At 42.3% G+C, this 20,019-nt stretch overlaps 1 long non-coding RNA gene and 1 pseudogene across 1 annotated transcript in view; both read right to left on the bottom strand.

The window, feature by feature from the left end:
• Nucleotides 1-4,746: 4,746 nt before the first annotated feature.
• LOC100413480 (UPF0711 protein C18orf21-like) lies at nt 4,747-5,304 on the bottom strand (annotated as a pseudogene).
• A 5,088-nt stretch (nt 5,305-10,392) lies between these two features.
• The window catches only part of LOC144578820 (uncharacterized), a 37,671-nt gene continuing 28,044 nt past the window's right edge, over nt 10,393-20,019 (bottom strand). Inside the window, exons 2-7 of the long non-coding RNA XR_013525254.1 lie at nt 16,649-16,847; nt 16,270-16,455; nt 16,008-16,077; nt 13,237-13,671; nt 12,627-12,920; nt 10,393-11,828 (exon numbers count right to left, since the gene is read on the bottom strand). This is a non-coding gene — a long non-coding RNA (uncharacterized LOC144578820). The remainder of the gene's footprint in view (nt 11,829-12,626; nt 12,921-13,236; nt 13,672-16,007; nt 16,078-16,269; nt 16,456-16,648; nt 16,848-20,019) is intronic.

Genomic DNA, 20,019 nt, shown 5'->3' on the forward strand with positions numbered 1-20,019 from the left:
GGGAACAGAAGACAGGCTTTCCAGTTCTGGGAGGATTGTGAGGAGTAAGAAAGAGATGCATAGGATGTCAGATTACAGCGTCCTTGTCTACCTCTCTCCACATTCAGGTTTAATGTTAAAATGGAGGAAGATGGCAGATAAAAATTACTTTGGAGCAAAAGCCTGAAGTAAGGGGCTTCTGTTTCTCCTCCCAGTTGGTGCTTTGGAAGGACCTCTGAAAAGGAGCCTCCACATCAAAATGTGGGAGAGGAGGCAGCATGGAATGTCCCCAGAGAGAGGGCTGCAGGAAGCACTCCCCATTTCCCCATTGGGGTTTCCCTTGTGGAAATGCAGGAATCTAGAATATCTCTTAAGCTCTAGTAATGTGTAGGGAGGGAGCTCAGTTGAGAGCCAGTGAACAACCAAGGTACTATCTTGGAGAGAGCAAAGTGATTCCACAGCAAGGCTGTGGTGGAGATGTAGACGAGGGTATTCAAAGCATGCCTGTGGGACTTGCCTCACTTGGGAGCTTGTTAGAAGTGCAAACACCCCATCCCACCCCAGACCTTCTGATCAGAATCTCTGGGTGTGGTGCCTAGGAGTCTGTTTTCACAAACTTTCCAGGTGATTTGCATGCATGCTGAAATCTGAAAGCACTAGTCTAGACAGGCCAGGAGGCTGATGGTGAAATGGTCTAGCTTCGGAGGGCTTGCAGGAGTGTGCACAGGGAGGCTCCCATGAGGCCAAGGTGCCTGCTCTACTCCATGGCCAGATGTGACGGGGACACAGCTGGGAGGCCTGCTGAAAACAATCTGTGCTCCCCATCAACCCAGAGGCTGATTTCAGATGTAGGAGACTGAATATTGACAGAATAATAAGAGACATAAACCAGACAAGATAGCTAAAGTTTTAAATGGCACATCGAAGTGTTTCTCATTATTACACACAGTAGATACTGTCTTATGATCATTATCGAGAGATTTAAAAGCTATGCTCTTTGGACCTGAGTAGACTGAGAACATTTTCTCTCAGCACACACACAGAACTTGGAATAATAAAATGCTGCTTGTGATGGACAATGGGTACTAATAAGGAGTAATGCAAAAGTGAAAAGGAATACTAGGCAGCCATTAAAAATATTGTTGACTTTTTTCTTAAATGGAATAAGAAAACTGTAAATGATCTATTCTTAACTGGTAAAAAGAAAACTACAAAACAGTATCAAAAAACAAATTTTTGTAAGGAGTTACATGTGTATGTAGTGTACAAATATACTGTGTGTATATTTGTACATATGTGTGTATGTGTATTATTCATATGTATATACACACATGCAAAGGAAAGAGATTTGAAATATATACACCAACTATATTGTGGTTATCTTTGTGGGAGAAGGTAATATTCCAAGTAGCTTTTGTTTTCTTTTTTTGCCCATATGCATTGTCTATTTTTTTCTTTAATAAATATGAATGTTTGTGTGTAATTAAGTTTCATGAAAATCGTATAAAAAGATTTATTAAAGTAAACTTTAGGAAGAAGAAACCCTGTATTTAAAATGAAGATGGCGGAAAGGAATGGTGGCTCACACCTGTAAGCCCAGCACTTTGGGAGGCTGAGGCAGGCAGATCACTTCAGGTCGGGAATTTGAGACAAGCCTAGCCAACACGGTGAAACCCTGTTTCTACTAAAAAACCAAAATTGGCCAGGATTAGCTTCGTGCACCTGTAGTCTCAGCTAGCTACTTAGGAGGCTAGGGCAGGAAAATTGCTTGAACCCGGGAGGCAGAGGTGGAAATGAGCCAAAAATCACACCACTGCACACCAACCTGGGCAACAGAGTGAGACTCTGACTGAAAATAAATGAAAAAGTATATAAAGTAAAATGAGGATAGCTTATTATTATTATTATTATTATTATTATTAGAGACCGGGTCTTACTCTGTCATCCAAGCTGGAGTGCAGTGGCACAGTCATAGCTTACTGCAGACTCTAATGGTTGAGCTCAAGGGATCCTCCTACCTCAGCCTCTGAGTAGCTGGGATTTCAGGCACCAGGCACCTAATCTGGCTGGGATTGCTAAAAAACAGTAATAGCTAGAATCCATTATGTGCATACTAAGCAGCAGGTCCTGCTTTGAGCACTTTGCAGGTGTTTATTTAAATCTCACAGGTGCCCTGTGAATTAGGTGCTCTTATTACCTCATTTTACAGAGATAGAAGCTGAAGCTGTGTCCCCCCCCCAGTGTAACACAGTTGGAAAGTGGCAGAACCCAGCTTCTAGCCCGGAAAATAGAATTGACGCACTTGCACTCTTAGCCAGCACAGTGTTGTGTTTTAGATATGCTGTTAACATGGTTTAGCCACATGATGACACCAGATATCATTTACACAAAATTCCAAAAGATGCATATTGCACAAAAACCCCCACAAGATAATGTTAAATGGAAAAAGCCATATACAGAGCTGTGTGAAACTGGAGAGTTGACCTGGCCTTCCCCAGTGAGGGCCACCTGCCTCTCACATGTGGAGGTAGAGAGAAGGTTCTGACCCATGGTTCGGGAGGGATCCTCTCTGGGGGTCCTCAGTATCAGGAGCTCTTCCCTGCTGGATGGCTGGAAGAGCATGAGCTGCTGGGTGGCTAGTCTCTGGGCCCTGGCTGCTGCTCATCCTCCAAGGCAGCACAGGGATGGTGAGGCAGTGCAGGAGGCCCCTCTCCTCCAAGCCCCTTGCAAGCCCCAAGATACCTGCTTCCTACAGCAGCTATTCCAGAAGGCACATTTTCATTTTACAGATGGTTGGGGCACTTTTTCTTTATAGGTGTGTAAATTTTTAGTAACCGCTGTATACAAACATGGCTAAGAGGATACATGATGGTGAGATGGTGGTGAGGTGATGATGAAGATGATGCTGAAGCACTGCTTTGTGCCACCTCTGACCACACCCCATCGCTCCCCGGGCAGACACTCACACTTGCAGTTTATTTTTTATTTTATTTTTTTAACTGACATAATTTCTTTTTAATTGTACTTTAGGTTCTGGGGTACATGTGCAGATCTTGCAGGATTGTTGCATGGGTACATACATGGCAAGGTGGTTTACCACCTCCATCCCCCCATCACCTAAATCTGGTATTTCTATCCACGTTATCCCTCCCCACCCTCCCTACTCCCCACTGTCCCTCCTCTAGCCCCCCAACTGACCTCAGTGTGATGCTCCCCTCCCTGTGTCCATGTGTTCTCATTGTTCAACATCTGCCTATGAGAGAGAACATGTGGTGTTTGGTTTTCTGTTTTTGTGTCCATTTGCTGAGAATGGTTTCCAGATTCATCCATGTCCCTATGAAGGACATGAACTCATCATTTTTTATGGCTGTGTAATATTCCATGGCGTATATGTGTCATATTTTCTTTATCCAGTCTATCACTGATGGACTGGGTTGGGTCCAAGTCTTTGTTATTGTAAACAGTGCCACAATGAACATATGTGTGCATGTGTCTTTATAACAGAACAATTTATAATTTTTGGGGTATATACCCAGTAATGGGATTGCTGGGTCAAATGAAATTTCTATTTCTAGGTCCTTGAGGAATTGTCACACTGTCTTCCACAATGGTTGCACTAATTTACACTCCCACCAGCAGTGTAAAAGTGTTCCTATTTCTCCACATCCTCTCCAGCATCTGTTGTTTCCAGATTTTTTAATGATCACCATTCTAAGTGGCATGAGATGGTATCTCAATGTGGTTTTGATTTGCATTTCTCTAGTGACCAGTGATGAGGAGTGTTTTTTCATATGTTTGTTGGCCTCATATATGTTTTCTTAGAATTTCTTGCTTTTCAAAGGCTGAATAGTATTCCATTGTGTATACACTCTAGATTTTTATAAAATCCATCCTTTGACAATCATTTCTGTTGTTTCCATATCTTGGTTATTGTGAATAACATTACAATGAAACATTGTAGGACAAACATCTCTTTGACATACTGATTTCAATTCCTTTGGATATATACCCAGATGTGGGATCATATGATAATTCTACCTTTAGTTTTTTGAGGAACCTCCATACTGTTTTTTCCAAAGTTGCAGTACTAATTTATAGTATCACCAATAGTATGTTCCCTTTTCTAAACAGAAAGAAAATTTTAGTCTCCCATTGAGTGATCTATAATCAGGAATGTTACAGATATTTACTTTTGCATTCAAAATGGGAATCAGGTTCAGGTTTTACTAAGACAGTTATGCAGATAATTGTGAGAATATAAGGATCCGCTTAATCCTTTCCCTGAATTATCAATAATGCTATAGACACATGGAAGAAACCTCATGAGTAATAGACCCTCTCATAAAGATCTCAATTCCCTTTTGGAAGAAAATAAAATACATAAAAATTGCTAACTAAAGGAATAAAAAATAGTAATGCCACTACTCAATGTACATATATAGCTTTACATACATACACACACACACACATATATATATATATATATACACATCTACAAAGAACTTTTATATATTTTTTGATCTCCACAACCATCCTATGAGGTAGGTAGGTTTCAGGTATTCATAGTAATGAGGTATTTTTCCCTAAGGATGCCAAGAAAAGTTTGCATTCAGATCTAGTTTCCATGTATTCATAAAATACAAGTTTAAAAAGTTGTTTTAATATGGTTTCAGAATTGACATCAGGCATTTCTTATTTTCAAGGTCCACCCTTCAGAGAAGATAAGAAATTTCTGAAGTCCACCTTTGGGTTCTTTTGGGATTCATTCTAAACATTTTTAGTTGAGAGAAATGTTTCTTTGTTTTACTCATATTCTTTGAGAAGGAAGTAGATACTGACTGTCGAGATGTAGGTGTTCTGATAATCAATGCTGGACTCTTGCCTTTGGAACCAGACTTACCACGATTTGGGTCTGCAGTCCTTCTCTCTGGTGTTTTCAGGGTGAGTTTACTTGTAGGAGTGATAGAACTGCTCTTCAATGTTGACAGAAAGCTTCTGCTTTTACCATGATGTTTCACTGTCCTGTTGCATGTTTTACAAGTGATCAACAATACACTTTTGGAGTCTTTGAACTCTTTGACAATTTTTGCTTCTTTAAAGCTGAGTGTATAGTTTCTCACTTCTCAATTAAGAAGTTTCTGTATTTTGGGTGTCATCTTGGCTTTGGGTTTGAGACACATTCGAGAGTTATCCAGAACCAACAACTGGAAACAGTATGGACACGTTTCTTCAAAGGTGCTCTTATCATAAGAGATAGCAGGCTTGGCCCGGGCAGCTGTCACGCAGTCCCCGCGCTGCAGCCTCAAGGTAGTGTTTCTGTCTCATCGCCGCCACCGCCGCTTCCTCCAGACTTGCAGTTTATTAAATTTGGGCATTGCCTCTTTACCTCCTATAGATCATGATTTAACTCTCTTACCTCACCCTCCCCTCTCTTCATTCTCCCCACATAACTCTCTTTCTATTTTTGGTTAAATCAATAAACAGAGGCTACCTTATTATGTCCACATTGACGATGTTCTTTGTAGGACTACAGAGTGCGTTTTGACTACATTGTCCTTCTTGTACAGCTTAGCTCTGTGTCTTTCCTTTCTAATGTCCTAACATTCTTTCTTTTCTCCCATTAGACAATAACCACAAAAACCAGGTCTTTGTGGTATCAGATACAGAGTTATTGTTTTTTTTTCCCAGAAGACAAAGCTCCCTTCCAGTGGCCTCTGTCTCCCTACTGCAATCTGGGCTGTCCAGATATCATTGGGGGGCTTTGATTTGGGCAGTTGAGGAAGACTTGCCTAATTGAAGGTAGTGACTAGCATTTCTTCCCAAAATCCAAAGAGATGGCAATGAGTTGACAGCTCTCTCACAGAGGATGTAATTGAGGGCATGTCCCAGGTCCAGCCTCACTGTGGTGATGCATCTCTTAAAACCTCCATTCTGGGCTGGGCCTAGTCGCTCACGCCTGTAATCCCAGCACTTTGGGAGGCTGAGGCAGGTGGATCACGAGGTCAGGCATTTGAGACCAGCCTGGCCACCATGGCGAAACCCTGACTCTACTAAAAACACAAAAATTAGCCAGGCGCGAGGGCTCTCCCCTGCAATCCCAGCTACTCAGGGGGCTGAGGCAGGATAATTGCTTGAACCTGGGAGGTGGAGGTTGCTGTGAGCCAAGATCGTGTGCCTCTAGCCGGGGCACAGAGTGAGACTCTGTCTTAAAAAAAAAAAAAAAATCCTCCATTCCATGTTGGGCAACAGAGGCTCCCTGTCTGAGCAACAGGATCTCCTTTCCCACGTCCATGCCTTTATATGGCTCCAGCGCCTTTCTCCTGGTCTGAGTCTTTCATCTTGAGCAGCCCCTGGGCTTCAGCAGAATGCTCAGGAAGCCCACCAGTGAATATGTTCCCTGTGGATTCTGGGCTGGGAGAGACTTTGGTGCTCAGATGCCAGGGGTCCAGGTGAACACTACCACTGGGTCAGCTTTTCTTGGCAACATCCCCCCTAGTGTGACCCTCAGGCTCTTCTGCCTCCTTAAATTATACACCTGTTACATCAAGCATCGCCACCCACATCTCTCAAGGACAAACACTAGGACCAATTGTCAGGGACCGTGCCCAAATCCACAATGAGGAAGGAGCCCTTTCCTTAAAAGCCTCATAATTAGGAGCACGCCTCCCTTTTTCCTGGGAGTCAGTACAACACATCGTTACGCTGTGCCTGTGTCCTGTTTGGCTTGCTTCCTGCCTTTTGAGGCCAGTCTGAAAAATAAAAAGAACACATTGTGCTTCAGAGCAGGCTCCCTTGGTTACCCTGAGAGAGGCTGTGAAATGGCCCTTCCGAAAAGACCTTCCATTTCATTTTCAGCCAAGAGCCTTTGTTCTCCCAAGTCCTTCTGAAGGAAAGGGAGTTAATGGCCAAGGATGTGTTACGTGTTTCCTATTGTATATATATTGGTGATAAAAACCAGGCTGGAAGAAAATATACCAGTATTTTAGCAGTTGTTATCTCTGAATATGAATGTAGAAGTGATTTTTTTCTTTTTTATACTTTTCTGCATTTTTCTTTCATTTTTAATTTTTTGCCTATTTTCTCTTTCTTTTTCTTTCTCTCTCTCTCTCTTTCGTTCTTTCTTGCTTGCTTCATTGATTTCCTTCTTTCTTAGAGTCTTGTTCTGTCACCTGGGCTGGAGTACAGTGGCAAGATCTCGACTCACTGCAAACACTGCCTCCAGGTTTCAAGCAATTCCCTCACTCATCCGCCAAAGTAGCAGGGATTACAGGCATGTGCCACTATGTCCAACTAGTGTCTGTATTTTTAGTAGAGAAGGGGTTTTGCCATTTTAGCTAGGCTGGTCTTGAACTCCTGGCCTCAAGTGATTTGACCACCTCAGCCTCGACCATGCATGCTGATATTACAGGCACGAGTCGTTGCATTTGGCCCACTTTTCTGCATTTTTCTAATTGCAGAAAGTGTATCTAATTTTTGAAATGATGCCTACCCTCTGTCCGGGCACCATGGCTCACACTTGTAATTTCAGCACTTTGGGAAACAAAGGCGGGCAGATTACTTGAGGTCAGGAGTTCGAGACTAGCCTGACCAATGTGGTGAAAACTCATCTCTACTGAAAAGACAAAAAAATTAGCCAGGTGTGGTGGCATATGCCTGTAGTCCCAGCTACTCAGGAGGCTGAGTCAGGAGAATCACTTGAACCCGAGAGGTGGAGGTTGCAGTGAGCCAAGATTGAGCCACTGAATTTCAGCCCGGCTGTGTTGCTCAGACAGGGGGCCTTTGTTGCCAAAAAAATGGCGGGTTTGTTTTGAGACAGTGAGAGGGAGACTGTCTCAAAAAAAAAAAGAAAGAAAGAAAGAAAGAAAAGAAAATAAGAGAGAAACTATATCCCCATGAAATGCTATTTAACAAATGTTTTAAAAATATTTAACTATATAACATAGTAGGAGTAAGAGGTCATCTTGAATTTGAACTGGAATCAGATCTATGTGGACACATCTACCACTGGTGTGCTGGGAGCAGAGGTCTCCTTTGTAAGGATGGGCACCCCAGAATGTCAGAGATGGTTAGTCACAGCTGTTTCCCCAGCACCTATGGCAGTAGGCACTCAAAATATGTTTTTAAAACACACTAGTGATTGAATGACGGGGGAGGAATTTCTGCACATTGAGCCTGATCCAATCAGGAACTTGGTGGCCAGGGAGGCAGCCAGAGTAGGTGTCCCTCAGTTTGTCTCTCAGCCCAGCCTTTAATGTCCTGGGAGAACAGGATGCTGTAAGGAAAGACGGAAAGGCCGTCATCATAACAATTGATCTTGCTTTAGAGCTGCATGAAGAAATTGCATCACAGAAGCTGGGGAAAGTATATTCCCTGCCCTGCTTCCCTGTAGACCACCCACACTCTTAGGCAAAATTGACTTCTCTGTGAAACAGAGGTGAAGCCCATCTGCTGGAGCAGAGGTGCTTGGTGAAGCAGCATAGCAGCCAGCAGCTTAAGCCAGGTTTTGAGCAGGCTGGAGGCGGCTTAGTTTTCATCACACCAGCCACTGTTACAAAACTTCATTAGAGCACAAGACACTGTTACAATTTTAAACTTGTGGGGAGGAGAGTGGCAGTTTCTGTTTGTGTTTCTCCTCACCCCGACTTTGTCAAGCCTAAAGTTTATTCTTGAGCATCAGGAAACAGGAGCACAATGGGAAGTGAGACTTTCCATCCAGTCATCCTTGAGTATGAGGACTGCAGCCTAATCCTTCCTTGTTCACATGTGCAGATTAACAATGCAATGCCTGCATTAGTGTTCACAGCATTTTTGCCAAACCCCCAGCATCTCTGGGACTGAGATTTTACTACTTGGTTCAGGTGACTACTTCCTCCACTCCTTGGTGATGGACCGGCATGAAATGTACCCAATCATCATTGCTTGGCAGTCAGAAACTGAGGGAGGTGATGTTCTCAGTCCAGTGGGTCTCTGGACATCAGTTGTCCACTTGAAGTACAGAAACAAATCTTTTTTTAAAATTTTTCTTTTCAAGATGAAGTTTTGCTCTTGTTGCCCAGGCTGGAGTGCAGTGGCGCAATCTTGGCTCACTGCAACCTCCCTCTCATGGATTCAAGTGATTCTCTTGCCTCAGCCTCCTGAGTAGCTGGGATTACAGGCACCTGCTACCACACCCGGGTTATTTTTGTATTATTAGTAAAAACCAGGTTTTGCCATATTGGCCAGGCTGTTCTCAAATTTCTGCCCTTGTGATCCACTTGCCTCAGCCTCCCAAAGTGCTGGGAATACAGGCATGACCCACCACACCTGGCCCAGGAACAAATCTTTCTTACCTTATTTTTATTTTTTGGTTATAGAAAAGGGTGATGTGGGTTCGGGAGGATCCTCTGCATTATCGTCTCTAAAAATAGAACCAAGTGGGGAGACTTGGGAGCATCCCTTGGAAGTGAAAGTGGACTGAACATGCCTGTCTGGGTGTCCACATTCTCTCTTTAGCCCCTGTTAAGGCTATTGTTTTGTGTCAATCTTCCCAGGTGATGGGGCCAGTTGTTTGGTCAAACATTAGTCTGGATGTTGTTAGGAAGGTATTTTGTAGATGTGATTAACATTTACAATTGGTGGACTTTAAGAAAAGCAGATTACCCTCCATAATGTGGGTGGGCCTCATCCGATCAATTGAAGGCCTTAGGACCAAAAGCTGAGGTGTCTCGGGGAAGAAGGCATTCTGCCTCAAAACTGACATAGAAATCCAGTCTACATTTCCAGCCCTCTGATCTGCCTTGCAGACTTTGGACTCAAGATTACAATTTCAACTCTTGTTTGAATTTCTACTTAAGGGGCCTGTCCTAGCTTTCAGAGGTGCCGCTTCCACAACTGCATGACTCAATTCCTTAAAATAAATGTCAATCTCGCTCTTTCTTTTTTTTTTTTTTTTTTAAGATGGGGTTTCACCATGATGGCCCGGCTGATCTTGAACTCCTGACCTCAGGTGATCCACCCACCTTGGCCTCCCAAATTGCTAGTATTACAGGCGTAAGCCACCACACCCAGCCCAGTCTGTGTCTTTTTTATTGTTTCTGTTTCTCTGAAGACCCCTGACTGAAACAGACAAAGACTCTCTAATTGACCAAACTCTGAGCCCTCTTTCAACTAGGCCTCCTCCATGGCCTCCTGAGCCCAGTTTTAGCAAAAAGCTTCTGAAGCTGTTTATTGAGAATCCCTCCCCTAGCCATTGATATCTAATCAGGTTTCTCTCCCCTACCCCAAGTTCACCCTAGTATTTCTCTGTACTCTCCATCACTGGGCCCTCTAGCTATAGATCTCCACTTGTCCCTGCTTGTGTTTGTAGCTGAGATCTGTCTCTCTCCCTGTCTTAGTCTGTTTGGGCTGCTGTAACAAAATAGCATCGACTAGAAGGCTTACAAACAACAGAAATTTATTTCTCACAGTTCTGAAGGCTGGAAAGTCCATGGTCATGACATCAGCAGATTCAGTGTCTGGTAAGGGCCAGCTTTCTGGTTCGTGGATGAAGCTTCCTGGATGTGTTCTCAAATGACGGAAGGGGTGAGGGGTCTTTCCCAAAATGTCTTTTAGAAGGGCACTGATCTTGTTCATGAGGGTTCTGGCCTGTGACATAATCATCCCTCAAAGTGCCCACCTCCTAATTCCTTCACCTTGGAAGTGAAGCTTCAACATATGAATTTGAGGGGGACACAAACGTTGAGAGCATAGCACTTCCCTATTGTAATACTCTTGAATAAGCTATGTCTTGCCACTTTTTACAAGTGTTTGCTAAATAATTTCTCTTTAATAATACAGACCCTATGCCTGAGGCCAATAACTATAAGGACTTTATTATACTCCAGAGTCAAACTCAATTTCTCACCTGGCTGCTGCCTCCTGTGTTCCTTCAGCAATCTGAAATACTGAAGTCAAGAACAGCAAATGGGCCTTTCAGCACCTCGGGTGCAGCAAGCAGGGTGATGAGGAGACTGCCTTTTACTGTGTTTCACTAGAGTATACAGAATGGAGGGTGGCAGTTCTATGGGATAGGAAAGCTTCTCAATCCCTTTGATCTGAGTGGAAAAACAAAAGAGCTGGCAGCAATCTGGGGTGAGGTAAGGGCCAGGGGCTAAAGAGCAGGGTGGTTTCATGATAACAAGCTTCTTTTGTGGGTAGGATGTCTGTAGCAAGTTTATCTGCAAGACCCACAGGGACCTCACCAATGACACATTGTGGGGTAGATTGGGAAGCCAGATTAGGTCATCACAGAGCTGGAGCACTGCTCTAAGAACCAGCTGGGGCTCTTCAGGGGTGTGACAAGTGCTCATTCAGATGAGGGACTCACAGAGAAAACTGGCACATTAAGCAGATTCCATCATCATTTTCCTGACAGCACACACAAAGGACCATGCTCAGCTGTCATCTTCGAGTGCCGGAGCAGCTTCCTTCTAAGCCCTGGGCAAGAGGCCACAAGATCCAGATGGGGACCCAGCCTCAGACAAGTGTCCAGTCGTGGAAACGAGTCAGAAACCAGGTCAGATGGGCAGGGACAACAGGGCAGAGAAGGTGAGGCCTGAGACTTGGTGGGTACCCAGAAAGAGGCTTGACTGTGGTACAGATCATGAGTTGAGGCCATGATGTCCTCCTGTCTGGTGAGGAATTGTGCCAGACATGTCTGGGGTTGCTGCTTCTGAGGAGTATCACGAAGACTCCAACAAGGAAGGCCTGGGGCAGTGAGGCCAGGTCCATCCTATCATTTCAGCTCCCCTTCAGGGAATATGGAGATACACTAAAGGAGTGTCGCTCTTAAAGTTGAAAATGTGCACCTTTTCCTTCAGTGATCTGCATCACTGCACAGTAATGATGATGATAATAAAACTATCTAAAGTTTATTGAATACTTTCCTTAGGGCAAGCAGATGACATATATTGCACGTAAACAACCCTATAGGTCCCATTTTAAAGATGCAAAACCTGAGGCTTATGGAGTTAGTGCCCCCAAATAACACAGCTGAAAACTGAAGTTTAACACGTGAAAACTTAATCTGAATGCAGGCAATCTGAGTCAATACTTAACCACCACATTATTATCTTAGCACAAAAGTTCATTCTAAAGTATGCTGACTGACCACATCTCAGGTATACTGAGATTACTGACAATAGCTTTAGGACCAAATGACCAGAAGCCTAATTTTGCCTCTGCTGTTTTCTGGCTGAGTGATCACAATAGGTACTGCTTATTGGCAATGTGTCAGATTCTTCATCCGTAAAATGAGGATGGCAATATATATAGAATGTAGTATGTAGTAATCATACAGTATGCTTACTTTCTGGTCTGAAACATGTCTGGAAGCTATGCCTGAGACGTGGTTAGGTGGGGGCACCATTCTGTTCATTGGGGACCTTACCACACAAAGGGGTATCTCCAGGTTGTCATAGTCATTTTCTGAGCATATTACCAGCCTAAGTCCTTAGCCTCTGGGACAGTCTCACTTTCTCCCACTGAGTAGGAATGTAGCTATTTGTATTCTCTTTCTAGAAGCAAGAGGACCTCCTCTAAAGGGTGAAGAGGAGGTATAGAGACATCGGTATCACCTGGATTCAAAGAAGAGAACCAACCATAATAAATTAGAAAACAATTTGTATTACCTGCTTCAAATACTCTTTAGTTTTTAGTCAGGTTGAGAGTCTGCAGTGTTGTTGACTTTCTGGAAATAGTGGCATCCAAAGTGTAAGGATCTGGGCTTTGGAATGAAAGATCTAGAATTAAATTCTTTTCTCACTGCTGCTTAGCTGGGTGGCCTTCAGTGAGTTAATTAAATTATACATGCCTCAGGTTCTTTGTCAGTGGGGAAAACGCTGCAGGGTTGTGACTAAAAACAAAATAACGTTTATAAAGCAATTATCCTGGTGATGAACATAGAGTGGAAGTTCTATCAATATCTATTCCTTTTCCTTTTCTTTTTTTTTTTTTTGAGACAGAGTCTCACTCTGTCACCAGGTGCCAGGCTGGAGTGCAGGGGCACAAGCTCAGCTCATTGCAGCCTCCACCTCCCAGGTTCAAGCAATGCTTCTGCCTCAGCCTCCCAAGTAGCTGGGACTACAGGCATGTGCCACCATGCCCAGCTAATTTTGTATTTTTTAGTAGAGACAGGTTTTCACCTTGTTGGCCAGGATGGTCTTGATCTCTTGACCTTGTGATCCACCTGTCTCAGCCTCCCAAAGTGCTGGGATTACAGGTGTGACCACCACGCCCGGCCTATTCTTTTCTTTTTTTATTGTTAAAAAGATATATGTGTGTAAAGACAGCTCATATCAGGCTAGGATTCCTTGGTTGATTCAAGTTTCATTTCATTTTAAGAGATTACTTGTTCCTAGGAATCTCCAACTTTGGTAGAAAACTGAGTACACATGCTGCTGATGGGCTGAAGTGATAGCCCTTCTAAGGGGACAGTGGGATCATTCAGCACTAGAACTAGGACAGCACCAGCTCGCTGGGTTTCCCTGTTCCAATTCTGTGGCACAACTTCTGGCCAAGGTGCTGAAAGACACTTTTCTTGATTCCCTAACTACTTTCTCTTCTCTCCACTTCCTTTAGTCACAGGGTGGCTTATGGTCTTGTGGGCAGACTGGGCTGGCCCCTATGAGTGCCATAGATAAGCTTCACATCTCTTCACTGGAGCCTTTTGCCCAACTTACAAAGACAATGAATCGAGGTTGGAAAATAGGAGACAGACCAGTTCCAACAATTTCTGATTCAGTGTTCGTTCGAATGACAAGCTCCCTGCTGGGAAATGTAATAACAACGCTGATAATTGGCATTCATTTAGTCCCTATTACTTTACCTGTATTATTAAATTAAGCAATGATATAAGCAACTCTGGTCTGATATATTACTATATATTATAATTACTCCTAACTGTTGTTTTTACTATTGTTATTTTTATTTAATTCTCTCAAATCTCTGATGAGCAGAAATTGCCATCCTTATTTTACAGATGAAGAATCTGACACTTATTGCCAATAAGCAGTACCTATCGAGGTCACTTAGCCAGAAAACATTAGAGGCAAAATTAGGCTCCTGGTCATTTGGTCCTAGAGCTATTGTTAAAACATTACACTGCATCTGAAGATTCTTCGGCCAAATAGGCAGAGGTCAGTATGATTACTTGACCCAATCTATTTCTTCTGAGCTCAATTCAGTGGTGCATGGGAGCTCATATGAGCTTGCAAGAGAAAATTGTGTGCATTTCTTCCCAACTCTGTGTTGGTAGCATGATGTCGACCAGTGGGAATATTTGCAACACACAACTAGGTAAACACTGCAAATTAGGGCTTTCCAAATTTTTGTGGAGGTCCGGCTTAGTAGTACCTCACCAGACCAGGTTATTAAAATAAGACATAGGCAATGTGAAGGACTATCATATATGCCTGTGGATTTTAGTTTATGGTTTTCTGGCTACATATATAGCATGACAGGGAAATGAGAATTAACACAATTGGTGGTATTTTTTTCTGCATAACAAATTATTCTGAAATTCAGTGGCTTAAATAACAATAAATATGCATTATCTCTCATAGTTTCTTTGGGCCAGGAATTTGGGAGAGACTTAGTTGGCTCTGTTGGGTGGTTTGGCTTGGAATCTCTCTTGAAATAGCAGGCAAAAAGCCACTGGGCCTCCAGTCACCTGAGCAAAGTTGTGCCACTGACATAGTTAGCAAATTTGTTGTGGCTGTTGTAAGGAAGCCTCAAGTCCTGATCACCTGGACTTCACAGAGGGTTACTTGAGTGTTTTCACAACATGGCAGCAGCCTTCTCCAGGGTGAATAATTTGAGGGAACAAGGTAAAAGCTGCAATGTCTTTTATGAACATCAAATTCTGACATTTCCACAATATCCTGCTGGTCACACATCAGCCCTATTCTGTGTAAGAGATAACTACACAAGGGCATGAATAGCAAAACAGAATCATTGGAGGAATCTTGAAAGCTGGCTACCATGATTGTACACAGAAATTGGGATTCCTTCATCCTTCATGGCTGTCAGCAAATAATTTTCTCCTAAATCCCATGCCACTTGCCTGATATCTGTAGCACATAGCTTTTTTTCTAAGCAATGAAGAAGGATGGCTGTTGGATAAGAAAACAAATGACAGTGTATACCCCAACATTATACACTCCCCAGATAAGAAACTCTTCTTGTACTCACCATACAATTAGCCTCTACATGTTTGCTCCCAGCTTATTAACCAGAATAAATTGCTTTTGTGTATTTTTTGTTTGGTTTGCACAAGCCATCTTTGTGTCTCTCTGACTGAATAGACAGCCTTTTCATGGGGTGGGGTTGAAATCAAGAATTAATATCTGGGCAGTGAGTAAGGGAAAAAATGAAGCTGATATGGAAAATAAACTTAGTTTCATTGACTCTGAGAAGATAAGCGTAGATGATGCCTCCATCCCGATTGGCCTGATCACAGGTGCATAATTCTGAAGCTGCTGCTTGCTGAGTTAATGTCCACGCTGAAGGAGAATGTGTGTGACTGCTCTAAAGGCAGTTTGAAACATTTTCAGTACAGTATATAGTGAAGGAAGGGGAGGGGAAAGCAGTTTTACAACAAAAAATGTTTGTGATCATTAACATTTGATTTCTTCATAATTTAAATGGTACAGTAAGTTTAAAAACAGAAAAATATTGTTGCCCTGACTTAGCAGATAGTGTTTTTCACTCAAAACTTTAGCGTGAAGAGCTCAAAATGGTAACTAGTTAACACAACATCACCTTGTAAAAAGGTTTGGATACAGCAGACACTACGAACTGTCATCTTTATTCCTTTTAACTTCCAAATTGAATGCATAAATCCAAGTGTTCTCAAACAGAAAGCATATTTTTCTTCTAACTGAGATAGCTGGGCCTGGGATAAAAATGTGTTGAATGTAACATTCCTTATTAATTAGATTGATCATCCTGTCCACCTATAATGTGTGTTTTGTATAGAAGATCACACCAAGCCTAAGGTGTGGCAGACTTACTTGAGCTATTCGTCATGAGATCACCAGACAAGCAGATTAAAGAACTACTCAGACAGTGGTATCTGAACTTCTGAAAGATACTCAATGAATGCCTTATTACCACTAGGACAAAAGTGAGGAATGGGGGCTGGATAGCAATATTGTAGAGAGAGTCATAATTGGTTGTCTGAAAACGGTCCCAAGTGACAATTCTATTAACCTGAAGTGAGCTTCCCTTTCTTCATCCTAGAAGCTGTTAATATGTTTTTGTCAAAATTCTTACCTTTAACAGTCAGGGTTAAATTAGAGAAGCAAACCACTGGGATATTACATATACTTGTGATCTGTTAGTAGGATTTGATCTTACATAGGCTGGTAAGATATTTAACCACCTTAGAGGCTGGTTAAATAGTCTCTATAGGGCTGTCATCTTCATATCTGAGGCTGAACCAGAAGTCCTCAGGGCAGTCTGGGAAGGAAAGGGAAGTCTCTCTTGCAAAGTGGAAGAGAGCAGGAACAAGCTGGAGCCAGCAAACACAAGCTGAAATATACACAGAAGGGCTGGAACCCCTGTTAGTATTGCACTGCCTCCAATTTTAAATATACAGTGTCTTGTAAGAAAAGCTCGTGCCCTTCTTCATGCAGATAAACACATATCTTACCCATAACTGGAGAAGCTGAAGTAGAAATTCAGGGGAGGATGGAGCAGCTGCAAGCCTGGCTTGTGTCCCATGCCAGCAAGGTGGCCCAGCAGATAAGTGACAAGGTGCATGAGCTGCCTGGTGCCCTCCCATGGACTTTTCAAGTGTTAGAAAAATGTGTCTCCATGCCTTGCAATTTGTCTCTTGTGGCCAAGCTTAACTGGAAACAAACAGGGAAGGGCTTCTAGGAAACCTGCTTCCACCTAGCCAAGTTGACATGTTACTAAGCCACCACACCACTTCACAGGCTAAAGCATTAGGTTCCTGGTGCAAAGTCCTGCTCTTCACCCTATCAGCTACCCATAAATCTGATGACTTCAGCATTCAATATCTGTGACTCCTGTTTCCTTGACCTCCTTAACACCAGTGAACTCCTTGCCCGCTTCACCTCACCCATGACTCCCATAGTCATCCTTGACCTTATGCCCCCTCCAAGATGGTCCATCTTCATAGTCTAATTAAAATTTCATTCTCTCTGACACACCCCTTTCCAGCTTGCATACCCCACTCTACTTTTACTTCATTAGGATTTCTAGTCTGTCGAGACTTTTGCTTTCATCCAAAACATCACCTCTTTCTCTTCGTTATCCTCCTCAGTCAGACTAGATTCTCAACATTGTCACTTTAATGGCCCTAAGCCTTATCTTTCTGTTTTTTGTTTTCTCATGGTTATCAACAAAACCCCTCTTCTGGGTGAACTCAAATAGTTTCCTCTCAAGGCCTTACCTGAGCAGCCAAGAGCTGTTAGAAGAACTGAAACAACAGGACTATAGTCACTTACTATAGTCACAGTTACTATCCCAAACTTCTACTACACTCTTCAGTCAACTTATATTTTTATATGAAACAAAATCTATAATTTTATTAACTTATATATAGAAAAACAATTATAGATTCAGATGCAGTTGTAAGAAATAATACAGAGATCCATGCTGGGCGTCGTGGCTCATGCCTGTAATCCCAGCACTTTGGGAGGCTGAGGTGGGTGGGTCACTTGAAGTCAGGAGTTTGAGACCAGCCTGGCCAACATGGTAAAACCCCATCCCTACTAAAAATACAAAAATTTAGCCAGGCATGGTGGCAGATGCCTATAGTTTTAGCTACTTCAGAGGCTGAGGCAGTAAAATGACCTGAATCCAGGAGGCAGAGGTTGCAGTGCGCAGAGATTGTGCCATTGCACTCCAGCCAGGGCAACAGAGTAAAACTCCATCTCAAAAAAAAAAAAAAAGAAAAGAAAAAGAAAAAAGAACAGAGACCCTTTGCACAGTTTTCCCAGTTTCCTCCAATGGTAATATTTTGCAGAATTATAGCATAATATGACAACAAGAATACTAACATTGATATAATTCTCTAATCTTACTCAGATTTCCATTTTACTTGTCCTCATTTTGTGTGTATGTGTGTATGTAAATTGTGTAGAATTTTATCACTGATGTAGGTTCATGTACTCTTTATCATAACAGATACTAAACAACTGTAACAGCACAAGGCTCCATCATGTATTCCTTTATAGTCACCCCCATCTTCCTCTCACCCCATCCCATACCTAACCCCAGAAAAATCCAAATCTGTCTTCCACTTATAAAATGTTGTCATTTCACAAATGTTATATAAATGAACTCATTCAGTACGTAACCTTTTGTTACAGGAATTTTTTTTCTTAGTTTAAGTCTCTGGATATTCTCCCAGGTTGTTGTATGTATCAATAGTTCATTCTTTTTGATTACTGAATAGTATTCCATGTAGGTACATACTACAGTTTATTTAATCACCCACCTTTTAAAGGACAGCTATCTTTATTCCACTGTGGGGGCTATGGCCAAAAAAGCTGTCATCAACATTTGCATATAGTTTTTTTTGTGTGTGTGAACAGAAGGCTTCATTTCTCTGAATAAATGCCCAGGGTGTAATGGTGTTACGGTAGTTGCACGTTCCGTTTTTTTTTTTTCTTTTTTTTTGAGACGGAGTTTCGCTCTTGTTACCCAGGCTGGAGTGTAATAATGGGCGATCTCGGCTCACCGCAACCTCCGCCTCCTGGGTTCAAGCAATTCTTCTGCCTCAGCCTCCCAAGTAGCTGGGACTACAGGCGTGTGCCACCACACCCAGCTATTTTTAGTAGAGACAGGGTTTCACCATGTTGACCAGTATGGTCTCCATCTCTTGACCTCGTGATCCACCCGCCTCGGCCTCCCAAAGTGCTGGGATTATAGGCGTGAGCCACCGCGCCCGGCTGCACGTTCAGTTTTTAAGAAAACTAACAAGCTGTCTTTCAGAATGGCTGTAGCATTTTACATGCCCACCAGCAATGTGTCAGTGGTGAAGTTTCTGTACATTCTCACTAGCATTTGATGTTGTCTCCATTTATTTATTTATTTACTTACTTACTTATTTATTTATGGTGACAGGTCTCACTATGTTGCCCAGGCTGGTATCAAACTCCTGTGCTCAAGCCACCCTCCTGCCTCAACCTCCTAAAATTTTGGGATTACAGGTATAAGCCGACATGTGTGGCCTGTTTTTAACTTTAGTCATTTTGATAGTTATGTGAGGTTATCTCACTCTGGTTTTAATTTGTATTTCCCTAGTGGCTAGTAAGGTTGAACATCCTTTCATGTGCTTATTTGCCATCTGTATATTCTCCTCAGTACAATATCTCTACATATATTTGCCCATTTTGAGTTGCATTATTTTTTTAACTGTTGAATCTTGAGGTTCTTTATATATTTTAGACACAAGCACTTTGTCAGACATGTAGTTACCAGATATTTTCTTCCACTCTGGAGCTTGTCTTTTCATCCTCATAACAGAGTCCTTTTGCAGATCAAAAGTTTTTAATTCGATGAAGAGCAATTTATCAGGTTTTCCTTTAATGACTCATCCTTTTGGTATAACTTCTGGAAACACTCTGCCTGGTCCTCTATCCTGTAGATTTTCTCCCAAGTTTTTTACTAAAAGTTGTATAGTTTTACATTTTATGTCTTTATCCATGATCTATTTTTAGTTAATTTATGTATAAGATGTAGGACATAGGTCAAGGTTTTTCTTTGTTGTTTATTTATTTTTGCCTGTAAATGTCCAACAGCATCATTTGTTGGAAACATTATCCTTCCACTGAATTGCTTCTGCACCATTGTCAAAGTCAGTTGGGCATTTTTGTATGGGTTTGTTTCTGGGTTCTCTGTGCTGTTCCACTGATCTGTGTGACTATCCTTCTGCCAGGTTACACAATCTTGGTTACTGTAACTCTACGTCTTGAAATTGAATAGGCAGATTTCTTCTTTTTCTTTTCCAAAAGCTTTGAAGTATTCTTGCTTTTTTGCCTTTCTTATAAA

Source organism: Callithrix jacchus, chromosome 12 (assembly GCF_049354715.1).
Source record: "Callithrix jacchus isolate 240 chromosome 12, calJac240_pri, whole genome shotgun sequence".
Taxonomy (NCBI): domain Eukaryota; kingdom Metazoa; phylum Chordata; class Mammalia; order Primates; family Cebidae; genus Callithrix; species Callithrix jacchus.